We start from the raw sequence: 10,135 nt of genomic DNA, 5'->3' as shown, positions 1-10,135 counted from the left end.
TTAAGCTCAATTTAGCCGTTTCAGGAAAACAGGCGACTTGTGTTTGGCTCACAACACAGATCTTGTGTCAACTGATAACAAGAGCATTCTTCTGAATGCTTGGGTTTGTCCGTGTGAAAGCTGCCTAATGTTTATTGAAAAAATAGCTTATCTGAAAGAAGGATTCAGGAAGAAGAAGTGGGATAAACAAGAAGCGTTTTACTGAACAGAACAAGCCTGGAAACTTTAATTTCAGGCACAAATGATGAAAAAGACTCAATGACAAAGAAAAACCCTCAAATTAAAAGGTGAGTACAGTTAGAAATGTGCATTTTGTGAAAGATTTAGTGATTCTTTCGGTCAAAAAGATGGCATTTAATGGTATACCGCGGGGCTCCAGGCTATAAGCAGCAGATGTTTAGTGGAAACAAAGCAGGCAGATATCTCCTGCCCTCCAGCTCAGAGGCAGATGCACCTGTCAGCCCCCACCGTATGGACTTACTCGACAAGAATGCAGTGTAAGCAAAGCAGAAAGCAGACCAGGCGTACAGTCAACAGCTCAGAAACACAAAGAGAGACACTTCAAATATGTAGTCGCATTCTGTAGAAAATAAACCTACCACCTGTTCGCCTAACTGAGACCCATTCAAGTGTAATCCTCCCATTTCTCTTGTTCCAATTCTTAAAGCCATTATGTTGGGAGCAGGTGGAAGAACCATTTCATGTCACATCAGCTGCAGTTCACTTACAGCTGCGAACAGACTGTTTAACAGGCCGGCTGTTGTTGCTCATCTTAAAAAAAAAACTCTCCACTTTAATCCGCACCATCATTTATGGATCCAAAGTGACAGTCACAACAAGTCTGAACAATGAAGATCAGGTTACACACATGCTTGTATGAGCGCTCGGCGTGTAAGCTCGCCTCGCCTGCCCCCCCATGCAGGCCTGGTGCGGTCCCAGCAGAAGAGGCAGATGGCTGGGTAAAGCCGTCGCTTCCAGGCCAGATAAAGATGTCTCCCAGGGCAGTGCTGAGCGCCCAATCTGCTCATCAGCCACCGAGAGGAGATGGATGTCCTCCGTTGCTTGAAGCCGAGAAGCGGCCGTGTGTCGGACACAGAGCAGGTGGTGGACCTCAGTGACCAGAGGCCAAATATCTCACCCGGCCTGCTGCTGGAAGGAGAGGGGTTAAACACTGGTCGAGGAGGGGGGATATTAGCAATTAGGACCGAGGACGACTGACTTGGAAGATGTGTTTCAGGTCAGAGAGCAGTCAATAAGCATACTGAGTAGAAGTAACATTCAATCAGTTTAAGTTTAATTCTGTACTATTGTTGAATCTGTAGTTAGCACCTGACCTGTGATTTGTATTTACAGCAGTGTGTCAAAACTGTCAGGGATGCCAAATTACACAAAATGCCAATTTCTACATTACGTTGCTTTAATTAATCCTGATAGCAAATATAAGACTGATGAACGTCTGAGTTTATAAACATAACTGATGGATATAAACCTCTAATAAAACATTATTTCCTTATAATTAAAATGTTGTGGATGTGGAATGACATTTGTGTCACATTATTGTTCAGTAAATGTATTCAGTTGGCTCTTATTATAACAGAGCTGCAACAATTAGTCAGTTAATCCATTAGTCAAACAAAAGACAATTAGTCAACAACTAGTTTTGATAATCGTTTTTTTTAGTTTGAGTCACTTTTTTCCAACAAAAATGTGAATCATTTGCTGCCTTTTTGTTCGTGACAGTAAATTAAGAGTCTTTGGATTTTTATGATGATCTTGATATTTTATCGAGTAAACATTTATTTGCAGGCCAAAGTAATATACACTGTATAAGCATAACCATAACAGATATTCTTACACAGTCTTACAGCACGGGATAAACTTTTGACTTGTCAACATTATATAACATTTGCATAATTGCTCATTCTCCACAAATATTTTGATTTGACTGTTTACTTAAAACACTACAGTGATGGAATGTAACTAAGTGCTTTTACTCAAGTACTGTTCTGTACTTGAGGTACTTTTACAGCTGTATATGTTCCAGGTGTAACAGTACTTGTACTTTATTTGAGTATTTCCATTTTCTCTAATTCATTTTGGAGGCAAATATGGTACTTTTACTCCACCACATTTATCAGATGATAAAGCCTGGATACCTGATCTGATTGTCCGGGCCAATAATCAGTCGACCTGTGGTATATGTATAAATTACTTTTACTTATACTTTTACTTTTTATAAATTACTACATTTAATATCAGATACTTTAAGACTTTTACTGAAGTACCATTCATATGGGGGACTTTCACTTTTCCCAAAGTAATATTTAAACACGAACATTGATTCATATTTGTACAAAGACCAGTTTGTTCACAAATGTCGTGAGCACAACTGGATTAATACCTCATTTCAACTAATAGCTGCAAAGCTGATGTGGCCTTTTCAGATCGAGGTCAATCCCAAATTATTTCACTGATTGTTTTAACCCTCCATATATTTATTGCTGAATCTGTGTATGGGAGCAGAGGTTATTGTCTGAAAGCAGCGCCCTGACACAGTTTCCTCCGTCTGCCCCCACCTCTGTCCCAAATGTCTGACTTTGTGTTTCTGGCAATTTGCTCCCATTGTGCAGCACTTCCTGATAGGAGGCACTCTGGAAGACTGGGCTCAGTCAACTGCAAAGGAATGTGACATTCCTTTCTAAAATTACGGATGTTTCTTTGGATTTCTGGGGCCGATTTCTGCCATTTTCACTGTGGTGTCTGGAGAAAGTGTTTCCGGAGAGACACGCAAGTGAACACACAGCACACAATCTAAACTTCATTCGTGATTGACTGCAACAGACTGCTGGACGCTGGCAAAGTGTTTATTTTCACTGGGAACGTAGCATATTGTTATTGTTCTATTGTCCACCTATAACAGCATTTAATATACAGGATGACCTGCCATTAAAGAAATAAATAAATGAATAAATAAATAAAGGAAACTCTGTTTATATGGCCAACAGGAGCTGAAAGATGGAATAAATATTCTTACAGTGGCGTGACTATAAATGATGGTTCTAAATCCTTTTGCTTGTAAAATTAATAAGTATCTACAAATAATAGTGTCGTCTGCAAACTTTTTTGTGTTTTATAAAACCCACATAAGCTTATTTTTTGGTTTCTTGGTGGCAGTAGGAACACGCTTTGAAATCTTTTACCATTTTACATTAAAATTACCACCTATAGTACATGTATATGGTGTTTTCCAAAATGCGGGTAAACCCCCTAAAAATATGCGATTGTGTCCTTGCGTCAGTTTTTTTCTGGCTGAATGATGTCTGAGCGCTTCTTGTACGAAGCCGTATAGAAGACTAATTTTGAGCCAACACCCACAACTTAAATTAGCATCACAGCTTCGCTGCTAATTGAAGCTGAAGCAGATAAATATCCATGACTACTGCAGAGTCATTTGACCTGGGAATGAATGCTGATTGTTCCTTTTCCCATGAAGACAAAGACCAGATGATAGAAGGTGTGAATGGGGTTTTTTGTTCCAGTGTGAAAGGGTTATAACACATGATCACTTTTAATTTGATATGGCAAAGCTGCCTTTTTACACATTCAAGCATACATTTGTGGTCGTGTTTGTGTCCATCTGATGAATGTAAGTGTAACATTTACTCTTCTTTTAGCTCTGTTTGGTTCTCCACCAGCTCCTGAAGGATATGGTTCTCTGGTAGCTACATGCTCCACTGCTAGCTAGCTCATAACTTTAAATGTCTGTTGATGGGCAGGAAGTGCATGACCACTTTTCTCGCTTGTTCTGGCTGAAACTATGAAGGCAAAAGTACAGACTGTAAAACCAAAACAGCAAGCTAAAAGATGCTAAAAAGTTCTCTAGAGCTGAGGTAGATAATTCTCAGTGAGTTAATCAACATTCACAACCCAGTTTCACATTGAAACAGTCATGTGATCAATTTATTGACATTGGAATTATAATTATTGTGACATATCATATTTATCCTGGGATTCAAAACATAAATCTCTCTCTCTATATTGTGTAACCATGATTATGATGTGAAGAAATACAATCAGCTTGACTTTTAGAATAATTGCTATCCAATGCTATTAAACTAACTGCAGTAATTCTGCCCTTAGTTGGGCTAAAATCAGGTGTCCTGACTGGAATAGAAAGAAAGATCTTCTAAGAAATAAACCACTTCTTCTCCTCACAGACACTCGAAAGCACCCTCTGATGATGAAAACTCTCTTTTTTATATAACCACATGTATTTTTGATGCTGTGCTTTATTTTCCTGTGCTTTGAAAAGCTTTTATTTTGTAACTGAAGCCACTCTTGTTTTTTTTCGACCTGTCATTCAGGTCATCTACATGTTGAGCTCTAACCGAAAAGGGAACCAGTTGATAATTATTAAAGAACACTATGTCAGCAGAGAGCTTCGGTAAATACAGGCCTAACTGAACAAACAGAAAGAGGCCACAGGCTTGCTGTGATAACCTCTATCTCCAGATGGTAGACTGGAGTTAAAGGGGGAAAGGAGACAGAGGAGTGGACGGGGTCAGGAATGAGGAAATCCCACCCTGGCCCCAGCAGATAGAGGACAGGAAGCACTTCCATTTGCATACAAATTCAGCCTCAGTCGTGCAACATGTGCAGCCCAGGGTGAGTGTGTGAGAAGCGTGGGAGGAGACCTGCAGAGCACTGATAGTGCATTGTCAGGTGGCCATTATTATGTGCCTGATGACATCCACAGGCCGTGACTGTGGGGACAGAGGAAGGAGATAAAGAGGAACCATTTATGTCAAGTCCAGGAGTCCCTTTCACCAAGAGAGGATCTTGACGAATGACCAGTTGAATGAACAGTACATTTTACACTTCAGTTGGTTCGTTATGCTAGAAGCCTTTTTTGTTATATTTGTAGAACATCACTTCCCAACAGCAATCAAATGATAAAGCTTTCCTCAAAATAAAAGACATTATCTGTGGTTGTTGCAGGCCTCTAATAATCCCATCGAATCGTCGTATTTGGCACGTATGAAAAGATTGAACAGGCTACTTCTTTTATCCACCTACATACCTGCTTACCTGCGTGCACTCTGCACTCATTCTGCATGACTGGATGTATTGATAAAGCTAATAGCGAGCTAGTGGCACAAGAATGTTGGCAGAGAGAGGTTAGCCAAGATTTCCCGAAACCAACATGCTAGCTTGACATTGATCAGTGCCAACAATAGCCATGTTTGTTGTTTCAGTTCGTTATCAAAATGTTAGATGTTTTCTTATATGCGAGTGAGAAATGAAGTGGCTGGACCCGAAAGAACAAGTGAGCAGCTGTGGGAGTGACAGATTGTTGTTGAGTCACTAACTCTGTTAGCACAAAGCAAACTGCCCCTGTGCCAAAGAACAGAGCCACTTCAGCAGCAACGCCCCTCCTTCAGCAGCTAACGTTAGCACAAAGCACACTGCCGCTGAGCCTGATGAAAGAGCCACAGGGGCAGCAGCACACTCATGTAGTGGTTAATGTTGGCATAAAGCACATAGCCCCTGTGCCAAAGAACAGAGCCACATCAGCAGCTAACGTTAGCACAAAGCACACCACCCATGAGCCAGGCTAACCCCACTGGCACAAAGCACACGACCACGGCAGTACTGTCGTACATTCGTATGGCTATTTGCAAGTGTGCAAATGCATTGTGCTGTTTTGCCATTTAACAGAGTTTGTCTGTGTTTATTTGACCAAAATCACAAGGAGAGCTTGTTGAACTTAGCAAATTAGCCGCTAACACATTTCTTCCTGGTGGCGAAAGCTACAGGGAAGTCTGTAGTCAGGCAGTGCACATTCATGAGTTTTGGATCAGTAGCTCTGAAGAGAAGGATGAGATTTTTTTGGAGTTGGACCCTTTAATAATAATAATAAAAACACTAATAAAAAAAACCCCCCCAGCTGTAATTAAGCTGACTTATATACTTCATAAGCAGCACGGGCCAGAGAGCATATTTGGTACAATCAATCATTTTGATTTTATTACTTTTGAATGGCAACTTCTGCAGTTGAATATAAATGCCTTTATAAACAGATTCATGATCCTTCAAAACATTTTGTGCATTAAGCTGACAGCAGCGTGCACACCCATATTAGATAAATCAGATAATTAAATGGCTTATAGTCAAAGACTTTAAACACTTCCAACAGTCACACATCACAACTCAAGTCCTGTTTGTGTAACCAATGCATGCCACACATTCTTGGCCTCTAATTGCATATTTTAAAGCTTTGTCACCTCTACTAAATAAGTCAAATTCACAGTGTCTGACTGGGGCATAATTATCTAGTACGTGATCCCACAAATGTGCATTTGCCGTGTCTGACTCTTTCAGATTAGCTGAATCAACCCCCGTGAGAGCGGCCGCGGGAGCCTGTTGATTTATGAAGCAGTCCCCCCGCAGAGTGATCCCCACAGGTGACGACAATTTTCCCTGTGATCTCCGACTCCACTGACAATTTTATGGCCTGTGTAATTAAAGACTTAAACACACAGCAGCGCCAAAGTTGACTCAAGCATGAAAGGAGGGAAAGCCGTTAAGAGTCCATAACGTCTTCGTCTGACCGAGGAGGCATTTAAATTGGCTTCGGAGATCCCAGATAAGGCAATGGCATGAGAAATATGCAATTTCAAGCTGCTGCACATCATCAGAAACCCGCCACTTTGTTCAATGTCACCATTACATGAGAAGTTTTGAATGATTAGAGGTGAAGTAAGAGACATTACATAAGGGGATTAATGAGTGGCGTAGTGGTCTATAGGGTACAGTGGGATGATTTCACCTTTCTGCATACTTCAGCGGGGACTGTTCTGGGAATGGGCAGATAAAGAAATCCATTTGTGAGTGAGAGTAATCTTGATAACACCGTTGTTATCTGCCCCCCCCACCGCCTCGTCAAGTGACAACAGCTGCCTGGAAGTAATGAAGCGCGAAAAAGTCTCCCTCTCAAGAAAACAAGAGTGTCCACATTTTTACACCGTCCGCTGCGGTATCTGATTCCCTGTCACCGTGTTTTGCTTCGTATGTAAACATATTTTTGATGGTGCGTGAGACAGATGGGCATGATTAGATGGATAATGACTAAAAGATGTGATTTGTTTTGTGTTTGACACACTTTGGCAAAAAGTACACCTTTCGGAATCATCAGAGATTGCTTGCTGCCTGACATAAATCACAAGTTTGTCTGAAGGGGCTTCACAATGTTTACAGCATGAAGAGTAAAGAAATGCTGAAATAATTTGATGTACTGACAGAAAATCTTGACACAAATTTACTGAATCTACAGTCATTCCTGGAAAAAGCACTGATCTAGACGACTCCTAACCTTTGGCCCACTGATGATCCCTCATCACATGTTGTGCAGTTCACCAAGACAGTGATGTTCCCTTCTCAGCTGTTTCATTTTTATAGTTTACAGAGACCTGGAGCAATAAGTCTTTTAATAAGTCTTAAAGCACATTTCAAACAATGTATTTTTTCCTGCACTTCCAATTTATCTTTTAAGGAGAAGAGAGAACATCCTGAGCGAATAATCATGTCGTATATGACACATGCTGAATATAGAGGCAGATGGAAACATCAGATCTGTGTGGAGCGATGACGACACTGTGCTCTCTCCTGTATTAGTACATGAAACAGACATAAGTGGCACGACTGCATCACATTTATACATGACGCTCTTTTTAATTCTCGCTCCCCCTTCCTGCTGCAATGGTTTGATGGCGCCCATGACAGAAGACATGACGCCACCAACTGTCTCTCTGAATGTGCCATAAAAAACGATGGAGGGTCTCTGTGGGACATGAAAAAAATCGATGGAAATAACCCCAGGTGTCCTTATAAATATCCACTTAATGTAAATGTGATGTGCAACGTCTGCTACACATATCATCCTTGCAGGTTATCTGTGTTTGGCAGAAACGTTATCCGCTCACATTACATCCTGGCAACTGGGCTGCAGATGGAAACTCGCCTCTCTTATCATTCATTTTTGCTTATTTCCTGGAAATTCAGTGAAGATTTGCCCGACAATAAGGTGGAAACTTGACTACATACACGCTTACTGCTCTGTGAGGCTGCATGTGCATAAGCCATGTTTCCACTGCAGGGTACAGCACAGTTTGACTCAGTTCAGCTCTATTTCTAATTGCTCTTTTTGTTTTCCACTGTGGAATTTTTGGTATCACCTCGGTCATGGTTGCAAGCCAGCTGAACAGTGACGTGATAACACCGACTGGTCACAGGGAACCGTCAAGGGGAATGTGCGGCACAGGAGATCCTACTCAAATAAAAATAAAAATAGCCAAGCTGCTATCAACAGCAAATTGGCAGCTCATACAATCATGCTGTGATCAATTTGTGTGGCGTATCAGGAAAACCATCCGTTAAAAGACTACTGCACTTCCTTTAAAGAGGCACTGGGTAGTTTTGGAGAAGAAATTCAAACCTAGAATTCGAATATCTACAATAGTAATGAGGCAATGATACAAACTCAGATATATTTATTTATTCCACAAGTGAACAAACCAGCTGTTCTAAGAGGAATATAAGCTCCCCAGGTGGCAGGGTCCGCCAAATATAAACAAAGTTAAACATTATGACATTGTTGTACTTTAAGGTCAGTTTGTTCATTCAGTTAATTGAGACATAAACAATAAAGAGAGTTTGTTTACTTTGTTTGTTTAGGCTTAAAAAAGAGGATCTCTCTTTTCTGATTAAAATGTCTTTAACAAAACTACACAGTGCACCTTTAATGACAATGGATGAACTCTGTGAAATAAGTTAAAACTCCCTGGCTGCGTGGAATAACACCCGTACAGTATGCCCAGAATGTGTCCTGAGTGATATAAATTTTCTTGGAAAAACGGAGTGTTGTCTTGTTGACATTGAGCCCGCCCCGTGCAGAAATTCTTGGATGCAGTTTCTGCGTCTGCGCTTTGATGTTGGTTTCTGTTATGTAAAAACTATTTGGAACATTCCGTGTTCATTCATGGCTAAAGAGGGCATCCATTTGGAACGTCTCGTGTAATTAGTCCTCAGATTTCCGCTGCAACACCAAACATCCCCGGCTAGCCTCATTTTCTCTCTCCCCGTCTTACGTAATGACATGCACAGGTCTGACCGAGTGTGACCGCTGTGTTGTGTCCACTGCTTCAGGTTTGAGGTGTGAGCTACGACATAATATCAACCAGACACTCTGTGATAAAAGTAACACCCTCTCAGTTGCATATTGTTGCAACTGCAGCTATGTCAGTACAAACTGATGTAAACACATTACAAGTGCACGGTGTAGTTTTGGGGATGACACTTTAATCAGAAGAGAAAGATCTTCATTGACTCATTCTTTTTATGTCTAAACAAACTAAATAAATAAGCTCTCTTTGTTTTCACTACTAAATAAACTGAATAAACAAACTGACTTTTAAGGACAACACAGTTTCAGACTGTTTTACTTTGTTTACATGTGGCGGACCCTGCCACCTTTCAAACTGAGACCTAATTTTCCTCCGAGAACAGCTTCTTTATTCAGTTATGGAAAAAATAAACATTTCTGAGTTTGTATTATTGCCTCATTGATATTGTTAATATCGAGTTAAAACTTCTTCTCCAAAATTACATAGTGCCCCTTTAAAAGACCCAAATCGGAACTGTCACATCCCAAAAGAAAAGTTTTTTTTAAGGTAACACTCTGGGTGCCACTCAGTCTGAGAAAGTTGTGATTTCCTTGATATGGTTTTCCCTGAAAAAAAGTAAAAAAAAAATGAAGAAAAAAAAGAAAAACAATGTACGACTGATTATAATCTACGCCTCACAAGCCCCGCGGGGATACGCAGATGAATTGGCGAGGGGATGTCAGTTTACATTCTTTCAGCCGTAGTGACATAAACAGCTGAACATGTTTTGATTTGCATGTCTTTTTCGAGAGAAATGCCTGAGGAAGTGACGCTCTTCCTCGTTTCTGGTTCTAAAACCTCCTCATGTTTCCATGATGCTGTAGAAATGTCATGACTGAACATACCTGCAGTGACACCTGGAGTTATCCTCGTGCTCGAACAGAGATTAATGACCAAATGAGCCTCGTTTTATA

The sequence above is a fragment of the Sparus aurata genome, chromosome 11 (genome assembly GCF_900880675.1).
Source record: "Sparus aurata chromosome 11, fSpaAur1.1, whole genome shotgun sequence".
Taxonomy (NCBI): Eukaryota; Metazoa; Chordata; class Actinopteri; order Spariformes; family Sparidae; genus Sparus; species Sparus aurata.
Note: the sequence above shows the minus strand (reverse complement) of the source record.